Below are 21,973 nucleotides of genomic sequence, written 5' to 3'. Positions count from 1 at the left end.
TCACCATACAGGCAGAAGACACAAATGCTCCAAATGGTTCACAATCTTCAGCACACTTTAGTTATCCTGGCAACGCCATGGGACTTAAAAGACAGCTTCCCTCTCTAGAAAGGATTTAGAGAACCAGGTACTCTCCTTGATGTAAGAAAGAAATTCACGTCTCCTGAGACACAAATGAAAAATGCTGAAAGTGTTCTTCTCATGTCTATCTGTTCCATTTTGCAAATAACTAACATTTGTGGTGTTGCTGGAAATGGCAAATTTACAGCCACCCAAAGACGGAACCCCTATTCCCTTCTTAATCAGTGTTCACTACATGTTTGAAGAAAATTGCACCTGTTCATAATATATTTATCAAAAGGAATTATTCATTCTTTCAACCTGAGTTTAAAGAGATGCTTAACAATATTTTAGCTAAATGTTTACAGGCTACATAGAGATTTCAATGCTAATATTGGTTAGAAAACAAGATGCAATTTTAAAATATAAAAAGAAAAGTTTCAAGTGTCATGTCAGTGAATCCTCAGATAATACATGACTAAATAGGATAAATCCTGGTGGTTTGGGTCTAAAATCATTCTGAAATATGTAATTGCTTCTGAAAATATTTTATTGTATCACATATTCGTACAGTATTATGGCATTACATAGGAATTTCCTACCAAGTTTGAATAAGAAAGCAAAGTCTTAGTGAACACTAGCTAAACCTATACTTTAACCAATATATACCCAAGTGTGTGGATTTGTATAAAGTAAAAGAGCACATAAAGGGCTGGAGAGGTGGCTCAGCAATTAAGAGAACTTAATGCTTTTTGAAAGGTTCAGTTCCCAGCATGCACATGGTGGCTTGCCAACATCTGTAACAACCCTAGTTCCAGAAATCCAAAGGTTCTTCTGACATCCATGTGCTCCTGCATACATGTGGTGCACATATACACACACTCAGGCACACATACACACCAAAATTAGTAGAACTTTTTAAGTGCATATGATGCCAAATTCTAGTACATAGAAGTCCAGAAAAATAAGAATAACACTACATATTTTTCAAAATAAAAAAGAAAGAAAATGATTAACTAAACAAAGCCACAAGGAGGCAGAATTGTGGGTAAGCATTAACATGCTCCCCTCCATGAGTATTGAAAGTTATGTTGCAAAATGAAATTTAATGTCTGTCAGAGATTTTTAAAGACAAAGAACAACAGTGTCAAATAAATGGGCTCCAAAGATCTACAGCTACGAATGTCACTTGATGCTGTGACAACTAAGTTCTTAATATCATGTCCTAAAATAGTTCAAAACATGGACTCACAGACACACTTCTGCCCACAAGGGAATACTTCCTTCACCCCTTGAAAGGCTTGGGCAGTGAATGCTCACTGATGCTTAGCTTGGAAAAATCAAGCAATGAGATATGATTGACTGAAATCCAATACCCATATTTTTTCATTCAACTCTTGTTCCTTCAAGAATTATTCACTGACAATCACTTTAATCTCAAAATGTACATCATGTATTTAATAATTTCATATTTAAAGCACTTCTTACTAGATCGCACCTTTAAGTAGTAGTTAGGCTTTATTTACTTCACAATGAGTCGTATATTGCAGTTGAAATTACAAAGGAAAATTAATCCTTCAAATTAATAGAAAACGGGGTGTTACCTTAACCCTCGATCTTATTTCTGTATGGATAACAAATACCTTTTGACCTATCTGCACTATGACATCCAGTCTCCCATATTATACAGTATCTGACAACTTAGGATGAACCATAGGGTCAAGGTTCATCACAAGGCAAACCACAGAATCAACTAACCTGGGTTCATAGGAGCTCCCAGAGACTGAACGAAGACCAGCCTTCATGGGACTAACCTGGGCTCTCCACTTATGTGTGACAGTTGTGTAGCCTGGTCTACTTATGGGAACCCTAACAGTGGGAGCAATGACTGTCCCTAATTTTTAATTGGCATCTGTCCCTCATACTGTTGCCTTGCCCAACCTTAATACAAGAGGAGGCCTGTCCCCTTCTGAATAGAAACAGAGGGAGAGGAGATGGGAGTAGAGGGGAGGTGCGAGGAAGGGGAAAAGAGGAGGGAGCAGAAATTGCAGTAAGGATGCAAAATAAGTAAGTTGAATTTATAAAACAAAATTAGGTAAATACATTATAGAGCCATGGAATGCTGTGAAGCAATATATTTTACAACCCATGTAAATACTGCACTCACAGTTTGGAAGCTGACAAATCCCATGAGTCATCCCATACCGTTTACTGGGACAAATAGCGAACTTCCAATCATTTTCATTTTATACCCACAAACTACAAAAACTTCTGAAACAACTCACCAGTAGCATTACCTTAAGAGTACTATTTTGTTTGAACTTAAATTTTCCTGAATCAGATATAATTATACAATTTTAAGTGAAAAATCTTAAAACAGTTGTAGTTTTGCTGAGGAAAAACAAAATCAACCCTGTTCTGCTTGAGCTTTAATTTACCTAAATTGAAAATTCTTCCCTGTTTTTCAGTGGCAAATGTTGAAACAGCTGCATTTCAATAGAGCAACAAAATTAATTTAGGATAAAGTTACAAATAGTTAAACTCTAAGCAAAAGAAAATCCTTCTCCAAGGTACTGATTTTTAAATTTATTTATCCTCAGAACACTTTCACTCAAAGGGGAATGTCTAGAAAGCACCTTAAATCAAGATAAAAATAAAAATAAATGAGGTTTGTCTTACGGAAGGCAAAGCTTGTAACTTGGCTTCTCGGCCTTTCTCTACTTGCAGATCTCAACCCACTTTTACTTCACTTGCTCTTCCCTCTTAACTATGCTCCTATCTAACTATTCTTAACTGCCACAAGCCCACGGTGACCTATAATACCACTATAGATGCTCAAACGAGAAAATGCAGGAAAACGTTCGCATGTTACATGCCAACGCTTTTAATTTTAGCCATACATATAAAATTAGTAAGTACTACGCTTTTCTAACTATTTCACCTGAACGATGAAAATTAAGTTATGAGACCTTGTGACTTTTATCGCCACTTACCATGTAGGACAGAGACAACACCAAGTCTTTCCTCTTTCACAGTGTTCACTAGCTGTGCCAATCATAAATGAGACAGTCAGAAGGAAATGAAAATTTTACAGACACCCACCCATGACTTACTGGGGCATATTACTACCTAACTAAGTACACACAGTTTGGGAGTTGATGTATAGTTAGAAACAATAGTAGCAAACTGTGGAGGTAGCTGTTCCTTGCTTTCTGATGCCATGAACAGAGAATTCACAATACTGAAAATGTCTGGAATCCACCAATGAGGACGATTCCTGGTGCACAATCCATACTACAGCAATGTTCCGTATGTCTGTATGAGCACCTGTGTGTATGTGATACATGCGTACATATGTGATGGTGTAAGCACGGAGACTGGAGAACAACTCTGGTCTTTTGAGACAGGGTCTCTGCATTACTTTCCACTATGTACACCAAGCTAGTTGTCCATGGGAGCTATGAGGAATTCTTCTGTCTCCACATCCCATCTTGTGAGCATTAGGACCATAGACACGTACTAACGTGTCTTGCTTTTACAAGGGTGCAAGGAATTCTCTTTCAAGTTGTCATGCTTGTGTAGCCAGCACTTTACTCCTGGAACCATCTCCCCACCCTTCGTTAGTGATTCTATTATCACCATCATATTTGAAATACGGGCTGCACACACAAACACTATCTGTCTAATCCCTTTATGTCGGAGGCTGAATCACATCATGGAAAAAAGTCACTTAATGTGGAATTTAAGAGCATATTTGAGCAAAGCCCAGAAAATCTTATCTAATAAAAATAGAAGATGGGATTCAAAAAGGTTGAATTGGCACAGAGGAGTACGGAAGTGTCTTATTTTCCTACATTCATAAAACAGATGATGAAACACAGAATGTACTATTTGATTTTCAAATAATTTCTAAAACTTAGTAGTTAATGGGCACTAGATCTGTATGTAAATTCAATTATTAAGTATTCCATTCTGTTTATAATATAGTGAATGATCGACTCTGTAGGGCCCTGGATAGTTTTCTCCAAACCATAAATACCAGGGAAATGTCCTAAAACAAATGGCTCTGTGACGATGTCCTTTGCTGGCAATAATATTATTTCTTTACATATAGAACCAAATTGTGAATGAATTGATTGAAAAAAAAAGTATATTTGGCAAAGTGGTTACCTTGCTTCTAGAGAAAAATAGCTGTGAAGATAAATTTGATATTTCTTAGTCAACTGACCATATTTTGGGATTACTTTTTAGTACAAAATGAGTTTGAATGGATTTCAATTTATATTCTTAATAAAAAGTGAAAGTTGAAATTGAAACAATCAGAGAGTATTTTAAAAATCTATCTCCGCTATGCTCTGAAAACGAATAAGATGTCTAAAAGAGTTTAAAATCATGACATAGTCCTGAGATTTTTTTTTCCCCCAGCCCTGAGCCTGGACTATGTGAGAGCCACAGGGGTGTGCGCCCATGAACTGTGTGTATTCCTGAACTTCAAGTATAACACAAAATCAGATTTCAAAGACAGGACTGAAAGGGCATCAAGTGGTTAAATTAATTTTGTAATGGCTATGTGTTGGAGTCACGTAGATGCATTGGGTTGATTGGGTTACTTAGAATATAAAAACTAGATTCATCTGTCCCACTTTACCCATTATTTATAATATCTAGGAAATCTGAGATATGGGAGGCCCACTCTGTCACCCCTCCTGGAATTCTTCTATGGAGGGTTAGACTCTAGAATGGTTGTCATGGTGCACCGACGCCCAGCTTCCTATCCACTCTTTTTTCTTCCTTTCTTCGTCATCCAAGAATTGTACCAGTTTCAGCGGTTAGGACTGTAGTACATTAGAAATATCAAGAGATTCTAAAACAAAACAATACAAAACAAGCCGCCAATGTGATACACAGGGCACTAAAGGGAAATGAAGCAATAGATAGCCACAGCAGCCTTCATTAATGCAATTTTAATAATTAGCAGAGTTACACTGTCAACTGTGTGAAAAGGCTGAAAAAGGGTGTTTCTTAATTTCATCTATTTTGTGCCCCCTAAAAGTTTCAATTCAGTTAAACGTTGAACATTCTAACTGTGCTACAAATATTCCTTTTTAAACAACAGACTAAGTATTAGAGCATAAATTATGTGTGAAAAAAGGTCAGACTAATTATTAAGCATCTTTATTCTGGCCTTATTATTTTCCTCATAATTCTATTATTGCCTTTTGCCTCACACATTTATTCTCATACAAGTGACTCAAAAAATATAATGTTGTTTGTGCTCTTCTTCTGGCCTCTAATGTCCCTCCTGTTCATCCCCTGTAGATTTTCACATGTTACATGTCTAGTGATTGCTGGGAAAGCCTAGTGGCTGATTCTGATGGTTGGATAAGGTGGGTAAGTTAACTGACTGTACAAAGTTGACCCCTGACCTCCACAGACACTCCATTGAATGAACACACCTACCTACCTACACACACACACACACACACACACACACACACACACACACACACACACACACGTGCATAAACACATCAAATTATTTTGCTTAAAGAATACAGATCATGGAAATACAGATCAGGAAATAATTCACTGTGGTAGAAAGACACTATATTCTAAATGTATCATGTACTTAACATCTAAGGAACTATGTACTATCATCTATGCTTAATTATCAACTTGATGAACTAATTACTTCCCAAGTAAGTTCTCAGTTCATAAGATGGAGTAGATTTCCTTCTGCTATATTTTCCAACTTAAAAAAAAAAAAAAAAAAAAAAAAAAAAAACTCCAAAATTACATGGTCTTAGCTATTTAAAAAATCTTCTCCCATTAAATACTGTGTGAGAAATACTGGGACCACATAAACTCTAAAAACCAGTGCCATTACCAGTCCTAGTGAAGGCAATGTTAATTCTTAACTGTCTTCTTTATGGAGGAAGTCAATGAGAGAGACTGTGAGACAATTCATTGTGTGAACATGTGAATTGTAATAGAGAAAAATCACTAGCTAATTCATGCCCAAACCAAAGCATCTTTTCTTCTTCTCCTTTCTGGATAAATCATAGGAGTCCATATTCAAGTTTTAGAATCAACACACCTTGGGTTCAGATCTCACTAAGCAACATAGTAGCTCTGAGATTTTGCAAGTTGCCTGTTTGATTCCCAGTCCTCTCCTGTATCTGGATTAAGATACAAACAGTGAGTAACAAGATAACTAAGTGTAACTCAGTGTCTGATTGTCACTCTATACATTGACTGGGGTGGGGATGAAGCAGCAATTTGACAAATACTATCCATTTCTTCTGCAACCTAGACTTATGCCTTGGGAAAACTAACATAATTACTGAAGTAAAAGATGTATTAGCAAATATGCCATGCCTTTATTTAAATCTAAGTTGTTTTCTTTATATTAAGATACTGTATTTAATCATGGTACACAATTCTGATCAATGACTTCTTTATAAGTGACTAATTACATTTCTACATCTACTAATTTTACTTCTCCATTATCAGAACCCTATGTAGACATAAGTAAATGAACATGCACATTACATAGCACAGCTCTCTTCCTAATTTAAAGAAAATAATATAACCCTAGATGTCACAATGAGAAAAACAAAAAAACAAAAGAGCTGGTGTTTATAGATTATAAGCTTAAGGAAATTTCAGTGCTATTTCACACATTTATAGCTTTCCTTTATATTTTTTCCTGTTGTCCAATCATGACCTTTTTAAAATAGGTTTTACACTGAGGCTGAGTTCAGAGTAATTTGATAAATCACTTACAGTTTCTTCCTCAGCAACCTACAAACCTACCATAGTGCAAAGTGCGTTCACAACTGTCATTAGACACCTGGATGCATAATAATCTCCTCCAAAGCTGCAGTCATTTTCATCTTGAGCCCCCATGTCTCAAGTCTTACCCTTCCTGCTCCATACCACTCACTGACTGCGGGTGCCTCCTTGAACTAGCCATTCTTGGGATACCCGAATAACCCCATATCTTTGTTTCTCGATGTTTTGCTTTGCTGATTCCACATACTTACTTGACCCCGTTGGTTACAGGCCAAGTGTTGCACTTTTCTATTGACCACAAGTGACACAGATGTGATTTGGCTGAGTTTGTCACAGAGGTTCTCATTAATCTTGAACTATCATTGTGCTTGCAAACATCTGAGAAGACAGATGTACTGGCATTGGAACAAGAGCACAGAAAACTAGAACAGATAAACATGAAGCTATCATAGACTCCAATCAGCAATGGAATCCCTTTCTCTAGCAACACTAAGCCTGTAACCTGATTCCATCATGAAAAGCTACTGAGACTATATTCATTATATCATGAAAGTTCCTAAGAGATCTATGCAGTGTAACACAAATGTGGGCTTCCTTTAGATAGGCAGTGTGTGTAACTGACATTATTCATCAAGAGAATCTTTCCCTGATAAAGTAGCAGGAACTCACCTAAGAAACTAAGCTATTAATAGCTTAGCTTGGATAATTGTTAGAATTTGACATTTTATTATGGTTTCGTTTATAATATCATTGTGGATTTACATAGTTTACTTTATTTGTTATAATTTATTATCCTTGTGCTTAATGCACAAATCAATCCAAATATGGCAACTGGAAAACCCTTCAGACAAACTCATGTTTCCATTGGTATAACTTATCACCTTTTGATCATTTCTATTACTTTCTAGGAGGAGATATCCCAGATTGAGAATCAGATTCCTCTACCAAAACTGGTCCCCTTAGCTGGGGACTGATCCCCAGAAGCCATGCTGTGTTACTAGATGTGTTGAGTGCTCCTGGAGTCTCATGGTCTTGGTGTTTTCCCATTATAGAACAATAAAAAAGAATGTTATGGTTCTTTAAAATCTTCACAGTACATTGTAATACTGACTGATTAGCCCTTTATTTCTTTCTTAGAACAGTCCTACTTATTTATGGTTTGGTTTTTCTACATGTAAAATTATAATATTTCCACATAATGCCTCACTGCTCTTCCTGAAAAGACCATGTTACACACACACGTACTCAAAAGCACACACCCATACAGTTTTTGGAAGATGCCTCTTTAAGACATTACCAAACCACTTCCAGTTTGATCAGTATCTCATTCACCTGTACAATTCTATTCCCTCCCATTGGTTTGGTTTTTATTTTTATTAAGTGACTTTAACCACAGATTAAAAACTCTATTACTTCATTCAGTTCTTATACTTCTTTGCGCTCACGCATTACCTCTACTGAACACACACACACACACACACACACACACACTCTTCTGAACCACAGTTATTTTTCTACCTTTTGCCATGCCCTTGTACCTCACAGTAAGGAAACGCAGGTATTACTATATGCCCCTGCCTGCCTTATCTCCTCCTAAATGTCTTTATAGACAGCTTTTAATGTGCCCTTTCAGTTGCACATTGGTTATTTCTTCCTAAGTTAATGCTGGGACTTCAAGCTAGTGTGATGTGCAAAAACACTATAACCACTCTGTCACCCTCAAATATACAAAGATCTGTTCTATATACTATCCGTACTGTTGTCTCCTAACACCAATGTCTATGATATCCAACATAAGATGGAAGGTTATTTTTCATTTTGTTTCAGGGGTTTTGGTTTGATTTGTTTATTGTTTTTCAAGACAGAGTTTCTCTGTCTTGTTTTGGAGCTTGTTCTGGAACTAGCTCTGTAGACTGGCATGGCCTTGAACTCACAGAGATCAGCTTGCCTCTAACTCCTGAGTGCTGGGATTAAAGGCGTGTGCTACCAACACCCAGCAAGATGAAAAATTTTAACCCTGACCTCACCTTGGCTTTTAAACTACCAACTTGGTGGCCATGTATATTTGTATTAAACAATTTCTAAAGTCCATTTCTTCTTGTTCATTCAGCCTTTACTCATTCTGCTTTTATGTTTTTCATTCTTAATAATATTCACTTTCTAAAGCACCAAGCAAACTACTTTATAATAGAAGGTTTTCACACATCTGAAGTAGCAATTAAACACAGCATCTTAAAATAACTTTTTGCAGTGTATGTGTTTTTATGTTATTAACAAACAGATAAAATGAGCTCGAAAAAAAAAAAGTGTCACATTCAAATAGGTGTAACAGTGAGAATTGGAGATGGAGATAAAGTTGATGGTGAGATGTTGGCAGACAGAGGCAACACCTTTATTCGTAGTCTTGTAGCATGATGAAAAGGGGAGTTTGTTTGGTTTCCTTGTCTGTTCTAAAGACTTATTTTTCTATATTATGCCGTTAGAGTTTGAAGGAAACCGATTACATTAGACTTAGTAAACAATTTCTAAATGCTTTTCACAGGGCTTCTATGAAGCAGCTATAGACAAAGAACAGTCTATTTCATCATAAACTCAGATGGCCAGCTAAGGTAGCTAACAAATTTGCCTATATTGGTCTGGGCTCCAAGAATTCTACATAAATATGTGCTAACACAGTCCCTTGGGGATTCTTTAGTAATTCTCCATGTGGTACTACTTATTTTTATTTCCAACTTAAGTACTCACTGATAATAGGTACTCAATAAAAACCTAGCCTATAGTCCCAACAATGTATCAAGACTAAATACATAGAAATTATTATATACTAGAAAAAGCAAAACAACTCAAAACCTTGTCTACCCACAATATGCATGTTTGCAAAACTTAGGATCCAAGGGATGTCAATCAGACTACATATTACTTGATCCTATACCACCTATGTGAACTCTGAGCACATGTCATTCACAACTAGTTTCCTTCGATGTGTGAAACAGTGGTGTGCTTCCTAGTCACTAGGGGAATTAGTAAAAGGGCATTCATTTTGTATGGTGTCATACTGGAAAATAACTGGAAGTTTTGTCTCTAATGGGTAGACTTCATAGTTCCTGAAGATATTATACCAGCTGCTGGAGCAAATGGTCATCAACAGTCTTAGTCAACTTGAAACACTGTAGAAAACAATAAAAACAACAATCAGATAAGATGAGCCCACCTGTACTATAGTGACAAGTCTGTTATGTGGATAACCAATCACTTTCTGTTTAGAGTTAATGTTTGTACCTCAGTAGAGAATTTATATGGGATACTGTTTTTATGGCTAAACAATCTCATGGCTAGGGAGGTCACTGGCCCTAGTGGTAAAGCTTTTTTTGTTGCATGCTAAATGGACATGCTATTCCTTATTGGTAACTATATCTTTGCTCATGATAACACTGTTCTCATTTTTAGTCAGAGAAGCTTTTTGATGGTGGTGGGGGGGGGTGGAGTTTTTCTGTTGTTTTTGTCTTCCAAGGTATAGAGAGCATCACAGAAGTGTCAGTAAGAAGTATGAGCTGAGGGAGGGAAGATCTGAATGGAACACTGACTTCCATCCATAACATCGATGTAGACTTGAACTCAGCAGCTCTGGTTGCATGCCCAAGCTCTCCAAATGATTGGGACTACCTATATACTGTCTTTGAAGGGCCTCTTACAGAGGCAACTCTTCTGGGAAGGTTTATATACAGATAACAGCTAATGAAGACGGAGAGTTTTCTTTACTGGTAAGGTAACTCCACTCCATTAAACAAGCTATCACTGTGTTCCTTTTAACAACTTGATGAAATTCATTGGGACAAACACACATACACAGTTATGAGAAGAGAGTGATTTACAGAAAGATGAGGGAGACAAGAGAAGGAGATTGTGATGAATACAATTGAAATATGTTGTGTCCGTGTAAGGAAATATAATGAATTTTGTGTATTATTAATATAAGTTAATAAAAACTTAAAAAAGAAATGTTATATCTCTTACATTTCCTTCTCTTTGGCATTCAATAAAGAACAAATAGCCTTTCTCTATCCCTGACTAATAAAACATCCTGGAATATGTTGCTTCTATAGGTATTTAGCATATAGTTATCGAAATATACCTAAACATATTATCTAAACACACACAGGATGGATAAGCACAATTAATATCTACTATGAAATTTTGAGAAAAATTCAACTGTTTTATTCTAAATGAAATTAATATTAACTGGTGAGTTAAATTACATTTTACCGTATAATTATGTCTGCCTATGAACTCTTTACTTTTCCACTGTTATAACCAAGCTTGGCGTGGCTTTCAATTGCTCATTTCTGGAAATGAGGACAGTGTTTCAATGTCCTTCATAATCCTCCTCTCACTTAGATTTATACATGGGAAGAGAAATAAGGCTTGCAGTGTTGACTCCAGGTGAGGAATCTCCAAGGACATTGCCGGAGGACATTCATCCTAGACAAATTTCTCCCACTTCCATCTCTATGCAAGTCACAGAAAACAAAGAGGAAATCACTCCGAGTCAGTATCAGAAAAACATGAAGACAATCCAGTCGAAACAAAGATTTTTAAGTGTCTGAAATAACTAGAAAGTACAAAGTCAATTTTTACAATAGGTTCAGTGTCCAGAATAAATCAAAAAAAAAAAAAAAAAAAAAAAAAGATGAAAAACTCACCAACATCGTGAATTAACAGAAGTTGACAATAACTGAATTAAACCTATGTCTTGTGCAAATAAAATTTCAGAACCTATGGACGACTGTGGCTGAGGTGTTCAGATACCAGCTGCTAATTCTGTAACATGGCATTGATGAAGTACAACGTCACTCATTCCTAAGGCTCGTTCAATGCCTATTGTTCTTGTGGTTGTGATACAAGGAAGCCAACTATTTTTACTGGCACTACTGCAAAGCTTATAACACTGATGACAATTATCTAAAAATACATCATATCCAAAAATCACGATACGTCATGAAAATTTAAAAACATTTTACAGGTCACTGGAAGAAACAGTAAGAGGTTAATAATCATAGTTATTGGCACTAGGAAGAATTGGAATAATCACTTGCTCAACGTGTTATAGGACAGTATATGTAAGAAAACATAGCAATCCGAGTCCCCTCTCCCTCCTATCCTCCTGCTCCCCCCACCTTCTCCCCACCCCACCCTCCATCCACTCCTCAGAGAGGGTGAGACCGCCCATGGTCTGTCATATCACTCGAGGAAGGACTGTACTCTGGGAGTTCAACGCAATGCTTAGCTGTAGATCTCCACATCTGCCTCAGTCAGTTACGGAATGAAGGTTCTGTGATGACAATTACAGGGGAGGCATGGTTAAAGTATCCTCTCCACTATTGGTTAGATTCTTAGTAGGGCCATCCTTGTGGATTCCTGGGAATTTTCCTAATGCCAGGTTTCTGGATAACCCCATAATGGCTCCCTCTATCAAGGTATGTGTTTTCTTGCTCTACTCTGTTCTTCCCCCAATGTGACCTTCCTGATCCCTCAAGTTCTCCTCTCCCACCCTCTACACCCCTTCCTCTCTCCTCTCCCCAAGCTCCCAATTTACTCAGGAGATTTTATCTATTTCCCCTCAAGATACATTTCTTAAAGGTAATACAATAGAAGTCATTAACTAACCACTCTTTAGAAAACACATTTTGAGATATAATTATATCTTATTCTACATCTAATTCTACAGTTTCTTATTATAATGTAAATAGTCCCTAATATCCACTTCACTTAAATTTTACTTCCATAATAGAGCTTTAGAAGACTTGAAGTCTTCATTTGATTTGATGCACTACACATTATTGTTTAGGAAAGCATGATCGCATCCTACTTTCAAATACAAGGATTTTAATATATGTTTTACTTGGTTGTTCAAAGCATAACTGTTTTATTTAAGAAATGTATATTCAGAGGCTGGAGTGATGGTCCAGAGGTTAAAAGCACCAGCTGCTCTTCCAGAAGATCCAGGTTCGATTACAAGCACCAATGTGGTTATCTACAAAACAATCTAGATCTAAGGGTTCCAACACCTACTACTGAGTTCCACACCCACCCCAAACACATACAATGAGCAAACATACATACTGGCTAAGTGTCTGTAAAATACAACAGAATACATTTAAAAAAATTATATGTCCAAATAACATGGTTTATTTGACTGAGAAAATAGAAATCTTTGATAGTTCAAATTATTCTTCTATTTACCTTAAATTGTTACTTTCATCTAAAATATAAAACTTCATATTTCAATATTCTCTTTAAATAACTGACCTTTCCCAAAAATCCAGTCATCACTTTACAGCAAAGTAACATACCTTTTTGTAGTTAAGGATATTAATGAGCATATTTAAAGTGTGCATAAGAGTTTTCCACCTCATGTATAATGCCACTGTAATGTAGGTGACACAACCTCAGAAGAAAAAAAAAATAGTGGCCAACCTGTTTGTTTCATTACAAAGAGAAATTTAATTGAGTAATTATTTTAATGATGAAATCTTATTTTAAATATGTTTAGCCAAACCACACATATAAGACAGTACCCCAAGTAAGATTTTTGTATCTCTGCAATGTTTGACATTAACAGAAACTATAAATATATTCATAAGTCCAGCATTTTTAGAATATCCACAGTTTGCTCTGCAGATTAACAGTCTAGGAAATTTAACCAGTAGTTTTATGTTTGTGAAAACTTCATCACAACTTACTTTATAGTCCAGCAACCAGGTAGTCCCTGGCCTTTTAACTGGCAAATTCATTCTCTTTTAAAAAAATCCAAAATAATCTCTAAGAAAAACAAACAAACAAACAAACAAACAAACAAGCACCACCACCAAGGGAACCAGAATGATTACTCTAATGAGAATCTTATTGGGTAGCTTGGTCAATGCAGACAAACTGCATTTTCCCACAGGAAACCAGTAGGCGGTGCCAACTCTAGTTAGATCACCTGGGGCAGCTTTAAAGCCTCAAACTCCAGCACAGGTGAACAACTTAAGGAGCTGCAGAATTTTGACTTAGTTAGTGGAGTCTGGGATTAGGATGATTTGAAAGTCACAGACAGAAATTTAAAGTAAGCATTGGATGTAATGAAAGAATCAACACTAAATGAAAGCAAAAAAAACAAAAGCCATGGTCTTTTACTTAGAGGGTTCCATCAGAAACTCCCTTCTTATCTGATGACAAGTGTTGGTCTCTGATTTCAGTCATGTGGAAACAATACAGAACTCCTAATTGTTCAATCTCTGGGGAGAACATGCTGAAGTTGAGATAAAACCCGCCTGTTAATGGACACTCAGGTTTTCTCATACAACCGATTTCTTTCCTCCTTGCTCTGTCTCTGTTTTGTTTTGATTTTCAGAGAACTACAAAATTTATCATGCATTTGACCTACAGAAAGGAATATTCACATACATCATTATACATAAACATTCTACATATATAAAACAACATGACTTTTATTTAAAAAAATTTTTTTAAACTCCATAGGGTATTGTAAATGACTTTTAAAAGTGTTTTGCTTGCTGTCTGAACCATAGGAAAGGCAGTATTTGAGCAATGACCTCACTGTATGAAAGAAGAAATTCTATATTTAGGCTTAGAGTCATAATATGAGTATCAAATTTTTAGAACTATTTACTTCAAGCAATAAAGACTGCCATTTACAGATAATAAAACCATCTTTTCCTCGTTCAAAGATGCAATGAAACTTCTTAATAACAAACTGGCTGAGCACATAATAAAATGATAAGTAAGTAGATGAATAAATAAATAAATAAATAAATAAAAATAAGCAAACACACATGCATGCAACTTGCAAGGATCTTAAGAGTTATACCAATGTGGTACAAGTATGCATAACTTCCTGGATATTACAGTGCATTTTAAACTTCCTTTGCAGTCTTTATTCTTTTACTGCAAAGCATAAAACACAACACTTTTCACGGCACAAGCTGTGCATACAGATTCACTGAAACGTTCACTTGAAAATCCCATAGACTGAGTTATTTATCCTTTGGCTACAGGTCCTTCTGTTCTCTGTTTGTTTGTGTGGGATTTTTTTTTTTTTTTTTCGATAACCTAGAAGAAAACTTAGTGAGGTAGAAAGTAATTTCACTTTTTATTTTACCGTAACCCAAAGAGTGTGCACGAGAAATTTAACATGGAACTTCTCATTTATGGTGAGAAAAAAGAAGAAAATGAAATGTTCAAAATCAAACTATTAAAAATATTAACAATTCCTCTCCAGATTTTAAGATTCGGTCTGTCTTTCCTAGGTTTACTTGGGGATAGATTCTCTTAGAGTGACAAGTAGAGCAAAGACTTTTTTATATTGCCAGGCAATGCAATAGTAATGAAAAGTATTGCTGGGTTTACTACATGCATGCAACTAGACACCCAAACACTATCAAAGGGGTTCAAGCCTGACTGCTTTAGCACCAACAGCAGTGGCCACCTTCAGCAACCCTTTGCCCTACCTACCCTGTCCTCTGGCCTGGGGGGGGGGGTCTGTACAACCAGTATCCGGTGGTTAAGAAGAGAGAAACATTGCCTCCTTAAAATTAAGAAAAGCTAATTCTGTACCTCGTGGGCGTTGTCTCATTAAACCCAAGTGAGCACCAGTACAAGTGGCCATTCCCTCTCCTCGGACACCACCAGCAAGGGCTTAAAACCAACGCAACAGCTCCGGGAAAGCATGAGGAAGGCAACACTGGAGAAGGTAAAGCCACCGGAGGCACTGGAGGGGAAGAACCCACCGCACTGCTCACGCGGGGCGCAGAGGCGAGAGTGAGGCGCTGACAGACCGCTGCCATCCTAGAAACCTCCAGCTCCCGCTGCCTGGCCAGCAGCCAGCTCCCCGGCGCCGCCCCTTCACCTCTCCATCTCCCGCGCCTGGAGGGACCGATCGCCCCGCCGCCAGGGCCCCCCGCCGGCTCCTTGCTTCCGGCGGCTTTGCGGGTGGCTCGGGCCAACTTGCCGGACTGGCCGGGGCGCCGTGGCCCCGCCGCCACCACAACCAAGGCGCCTCTGGGGAGAGGGTTGCGCGCACCTTCAGAACAATCCAGGCCGGGAGAGCACTTTGGTTCTGGCTCCCGGCGTTGCTTTCCCCATCGCCGGCTAGGACACAGCCCGGAACCGGCGCGCACACGCGCACACACGCACACACACGCGCGCACACAGACTTCTTGGCCAGCGTTGCCATCACACACCCGGGGAACGCCACGGAGGGGGCCAAGTACCTGCTCTCTGCGAGCTGTTGTGCTGTTCACTTCGTCCTCCGTTGACAAGGAAACCAAACCGCACTTCATTTTTTTTTTTTTTTTCCAGAAAAACCTTCCACTGCCACCATTTGAAAATTGATTTACGGGGAGGGGAGAAGGAGGAAGAAGGGATAATGATATAGATATCAGGATATCTATCATAAAATTATCTCGGTTTTTTTTTTAAATAAAAAAGTCAAGTGTGCAAAAGTCATAGTTAATGTAAAGGAGGGGGGAAAAAGCATTTGCTTAAAAATAATCCCATTAACTAGCTGCAAGAAAAGTTTCATGTTATCAACTGATATCAAAAACATGAGGGGAAAAAACGAAATATTTTTTCACAGGCTTCCAAAAAGGTCATAAAAATGCAAAATTAATGTCTGCTCAGTGGTGCGCACCGAATTGCAAGACGACAAACTTGTGAACACTGCCGGAAAATCCCACCTACACAAAAATGTAATCGGAAAAAGAGTATATAAAAAAAAAGAGTTAGGAACATGCTTTCTTATCTTTACAAAGGGAAAAAAAATAGGCACCATACTTCACCACGCTTTTCCCATAAAACCAGTTGCACATTTTGCTGGACTTGGGAGCCGCTCGCAGCGGGCACCGCTACGGCGGACTCCCAGACACAGCGCCTTGTCTAGAGAACCATCGCATGCTAGGAAAACTTGATTCAGGAAAAGGCTTAAGACCATGCTCGTCAGCTTTCCCAAATACAAACAATAATCAAAGAAGTGGGAAGAAAAAACAAAAATGAAGAAAAAAACAAAAACAAAAAAGGACAAAAAAAAAAAAAAGAATAGGACAAGAATGCCACTGAGAAGGGTACTCACCGAGCGGGAGTAAAATGTTGGAATAAAAATGAGATTTAGGAAAATACAGTATGGCGGTGAAAGAAGGAATGGAGCGCGTTTTTTTCTCAGTCTCTGCCTCGGGCACTGACACGTGACTCGGAGCCAGGCGGACTTGACTTGCAGGCGGCGGGGCTGCCGCGGCTGCTGGGCGACCTCGGAGCCTTCGAAGCCCTCGGAGCCGCTCCGGCGGGCACGGCGGTGGGAGCCCCCGGCGAGGCGGCCTCCTCGGCGGGCGAGCCGGGACTAGCAGGTGCCGCTCACGCTGGGCTGAGCGCACGCACACGCACACGCAGACGGGCAGGGCGCGGGCTAGCTGGGACCGCGCGGGGCGGGCCGGAGGCGCGCAGCCGCCGCCGCCGCTACTGCTACCGCTGGTACCGCGGCTGGTGCTGATGCTGCGGGCGCTCCGCCAAAAAGGGCAGCTCAGGGGTGTTGAGCAGAGGCCTTACAGGGCACGCAACTTGCTCTCCACTGCAAAGTTGCCGCTTGCCACTTCCTTATTTTCCGGCTTCCATCTGCAGGTAGTTTCCTGCGGAGAGCTCCCGTCCTTTCCTCTCCCCCCCCAAGTTTCACTCTTCAAGCCCGGTTTAAAACTGGGCTCGTTTTATTCTTTTGATCTCGAAGTTCCTATTTCTTCTAAACTGCGTTGCCTAAGCCACTTCCTCCCCCTAGGTCTGTTTTCCACCTTGTGGTTCTCAGAGAACCTGGATTCGTGCTACGCGATGCGGGGGGCGTTGTCGCTGCAAAGCCAACGTCAATTCCTTTGACTATCTTGGGGTATTCCCCATTTGAGAGAGGAAAACAAGAATCTTTTATTTGGAAAAATCCCATCCCTGGTTTTCTTTTGCTTGGTGCATGGTGCTGGGCGGGGGCGTGGACGTGCATAATTTATTCTTTCCTGGGCCAGGCATTGTTTGTTTTGTCTGCGTGTACATCAGCTTCGACCTGTCTGGAAGGCTCTTCGGGTCCGTGCTCCAGGCAGGGTCCTTCCTGACTCCTGCAAGTTGTTTTCTCAGGCTGCAAGTCCACAGAGAGGAGCATAGGAAACAAGTGAGTCCATTGTGTGAGTGCTTGCCCGGCGGCAGGCACCTGGCGGATGGTCGAGAGGGGGAGATGTGCTCCACTCACCAGAAGGCAGCCCAGGCTCAGGCAAGAGCCAGGCGACTGACTGAGCAGTGCTTTGGAAGGTGGAGGCAAAACAGGGAGTTCACCCAGCATCTGCTGCGGGATGCCTGTCGCTGGAACAAAGATTCCACCAACCAATCACTGACAGCTTTGGGATTCTTCTGCTGCTGCCTGTTGCAGAATCAGCTTTCCGGGCTCTGCAACGCATTAATTTTTCTTCATCTTTCATGCAATATCCATATCAAAACCATTTCTCTGGGTTGCTTTGGATCTGGATTTCACAAAATTAATTGCCGCGTCTGTGTTTTAAAATGAAAATAAATACAGTTTCTTGGCTCCCACATGTCTGCTCTGATCTTTATCTCAGTCTTCCCAAGGTTGATGTTTAAGATAAAATGTCTGCATAGGAAGGAATCTAGCCTGGACAGTTTTGACATTTAAGTGTGCTTTCATTATGGAGAGCCTAGCAGCAAATGCTTCTCCAATGTTCTGGGCAGAATTCATTGATCAAATAAAGTATTAATCCACAATTTAAACAAAAGATATTTAAGATAGCCATTAAAATCATTAAATATTTATCTTGGTAAATTGCCAACTGGACCCACTTATTACACACACTTTCTAGAGAGGGTTTGAAATGATGACAGGGACAGATGGGTATATCAGAGTGGATTCCAGACTATCCAAAGCCTAAGCTCTGAGCAGGAGATCCTGGATTTTCTTCTGAAGAATGCAGAACAAATGTGGCTTGTGCTGAGACCATGTTCATCTTCTTTTTGTTTGTTTGTTTTGTTGTTGTTGTTTGTTTTGTTTTATTTTGTGTTGTTTAGTAGATCCCTTCAAATGTGGCTCTTTTCTTCAATGCCTCATGAATTATGCTATCCCAACTTGAGCTTGAGTTTGTTAAGTTTTCTACCACTTCAAAACACCCAGATCCAAATACATGGAAGAGAAGTCAATTCGAATGCATATATTTTCCCCTTCACAGAGATACTGGAATGTGAGCAATTTCACTTTAAAAATGAGTTTTGGAGCTTCAGATCAGGCCAGGCAGTGCCTGGCTTTGGAGAGAGTTATTCAAGAAGAACTTTGCAAAAAACAAGCTGTTTAGAATTGCACTGCAGTAATGGCCTCCAGCCAATCACAGTGATTGTCAGGCTTTTATTATTCAATAAAATGACTCCCCTTTATGTTTAATGCAGCTCTGCTGAGGAAAAGCAAGCCATCAATAACCTCCTTGTACTTCTCCCATTTACTTACATAATTGCAGACCAGTGCTTAAAGCATTCCACTACTACTTACTTCCAAGATGCCATTCTCCCTTCTTAGGCTGCACCACCTTTAAAACAAGAGTAAACTAGTGAGGCTGTTGGATCAGCATTTACAAAGCAAAGGCTGCTGTTTAATTCCTCTACAGCTCCGTGGCATAGGCATCATTAACTTCATTTTAAAGATTTAAGTAACCAAAGTCAGAGTTTAAACTCATCTGTGCAAGATTCTACTGTCACAGCACAGAAGAAATAAGATGAGACCGTACTTGAATCTGGTTTTACAGTTAGGATAGGATACTTCAAAAACTAGAGGAAGGAAATGAACTCTCAAGAGCTGTTGTTGATATCAACAAAAACATTTTGTTTTTTTTTTAAATTTGCTATATCCAAAGGATATTTGTGGAATTAACTGAGCTGTATTGTGCACTCCCCCAAAAACAGTTGTGGCACATATATAATTTTACTGATATTTCGATTCCATTAAACAGGAAAAGAAGGAAGCAAACACTTAAAACATAATGAAACACAGATAGAGTTCAAGAAGAAAAAAAGTACAAGTGAAACAGGTTTTAAAGTGAAGAAAATAAACCTTTAAGTTCTCTAAGCAAAAAGCAAACGAAAAGGAATTCTGCTAAAGATGTGGCTGTGTCATCATGTTCTGATCACGTCTTCAACAGTTAACCATAGGAGCTTTCTGAAGGTTTGAATAGACGAATGACTCTACTGATTGTCCTTTGAAGCCAGCCATGGACCACATGCAAATATGAAGTCATTAAACATAAGATGAGACCACTAGAGGATGATGCAAGAGGAAAAGTCTATTTAGAATGCTATGCTTTGCAATTTCAACTTCTTTGTCAGAAAACGTTCATGACATATGAAATATTTATGGGCACAAGCAAATGAATATATACTTAGTTGGAAATTGCGTACTATATAGTAACATGGCTTTAAATAGATATTCTTATATTCAGAGCCATTAAGTAATTTTTTAAAAAGAAAACAATCTGAGTGATAATTTTCACAATTGATTTCTTTTTGGTATTTTCCTTTATTGTTTATTCTATTCCTACAAATCGATATTCGTTTCAACTTTGGTGGTGATTTGTATGTTTCCCAATATTCCTGTCTAGAAGAACTACAATACCAATAGCAAAACAAACAAACAAACAAACAAACAAACAACAACAAAAAAAAACAAATAAATAAAAAAAATAAAAAAAATCATGAAAAGTGTGTCCCTGTTGACCAAGATGACCGGGTGATATGAATATATACATAATGCATAATACAGTATGAGTACTCTGTGTACAGAAAGCCTCAGTAGAGAAAGACAGGGAAAGTATCAGGATTTATGTATAACTTAGGGGCAAGTATCTTACTCTTCACATAGAATACTTCATAGAATTAAAAATCATTCAGATATATAGATAAATAACCAAATTATTAATATTTATGTATTTACATATTAAATGAGTCAGTATGTCTATTGCTAAAAATGTACATAGAGAAAAAATTAACATTTATACTTATATCGTTTCTTGAATGTATTTGCTCTAATGCCATACTTTGAGTGCAGTTATTTTATAAAGTGACCTACACAGTAGAAGTATATACACAAAAATGCTCTGATGGCTTCTTCATTCGTAGGCTTGAAGGAGATCAGGACACAACCAGCACTGATCACTGACCTAAGAGTTACTCACTCTGATGCGGATATAAAATGTGTCACTTTATACATTTAGAAACTGGGAATTTTTCCAAGAAAATTCTTTAGATTTGTTTTTTCCAGTGAAAATGTGGCTGGCTGTCTTCAGGCTACACATAGACATATAAAAAAAGTTCTAAATGTTAAGAATATTAAGCTAATTTAAAAATGCTTTAGTACGAATTAAGATAAGCAAATGAGAGGCCTTCAGGGATCAAAGAGATGGGGAATTTATTTGGGGCAAAAGAAAATATAATTGAGAAAGCTCATTAGGAAAACCACCCACAACTCAGTATTTCATTTTATTTTTCTGGTGTATCAAGAAATCCTATGGGCTGAGTGTGGTGGTACATCTTTTTAATCCTATGGCTCGAAGGCAGAGGCAGGAAGATCTCTGTGAATTTGAGGCTTGCCTGGTTTACAGAAGGAGTTCTGGGACAGCTTGGGCAACATGGTCATACCTTTGCAGAGAGAGAGAGAGAGAGAGAGAGAGAGAGAGAGAGAGAGAGAGAGAGAGAGAGAGAGAGAGAGAGAGAGAGAGAGAATGTTTATAACCAGAAACTGAAGTTCTGCAGGACTTCTAAGACCACCAGACAATTTTTTTTTTTTTAAAGTAAGTATTTCCTTTGAAAAAGTTAAGTCAGAGGCTTATATATTCAGGAGAGCAAACCACTAACTGCTTGGAGAGTTCATAGCTGAAGTGTAAACACTGTGGTAGTTAAGTTTTATGTGCACTCATTTCACCCCACAGATGAAAACAGTGAGACTCGGCGACATAGAATGACCCAGGGACCAGGAAGCATTGGAGCACAGGCTCCAATCTGCAGGGCGGTACAATCCAGTGGTTTACAGGAAACTCTGGAT

The 21,973-nt window shown here is 38.5% G+C and overlaps 1 protein-coding gene across 1 annotated transcript in view; it reads right to left on the bottom strand.

Moving 5' to 3' along the window:
• Ralyl (RALY RNA binding protein like) overlaps window positions 1-17,128 on the bottom strand; it is a 519,057-nt gene extending 501,929 nt beyond the window's left edge. Inside the window, exon 1 of the mRNA XM_051196821.1 lies at window positions 16,985-17,128. The gene's annotated coding sequence lies outside the window, so the exon portion shown is untranslated. The remainder of the gene's footprint in view (window positions 1-16,984) is intronic.
• Between the last annotated feature and the right edge of the window lie 4,845 nt (window positions 17,129-21,973).

This window comes from Phodopus roborovskii, unplaced genomic scaffold, assembly GCF_943737965.1.
Source record: "Phodopus roborovskii unplaced genomic scaffold, PHOROB, whole genome shotgun sequence".
NCBI classification, from domain to species: domain Eukaryota; kingdom Metazoa; phylum Chordata; class Mammalia; order Rodentia; family Cricetidae; genus Phodopus; species Phodopus roborovskii.
Note: the sequence above shows the minus strand (reverse complement) of the source record. Positions and strands in the feature narration are given on the sequence as shown.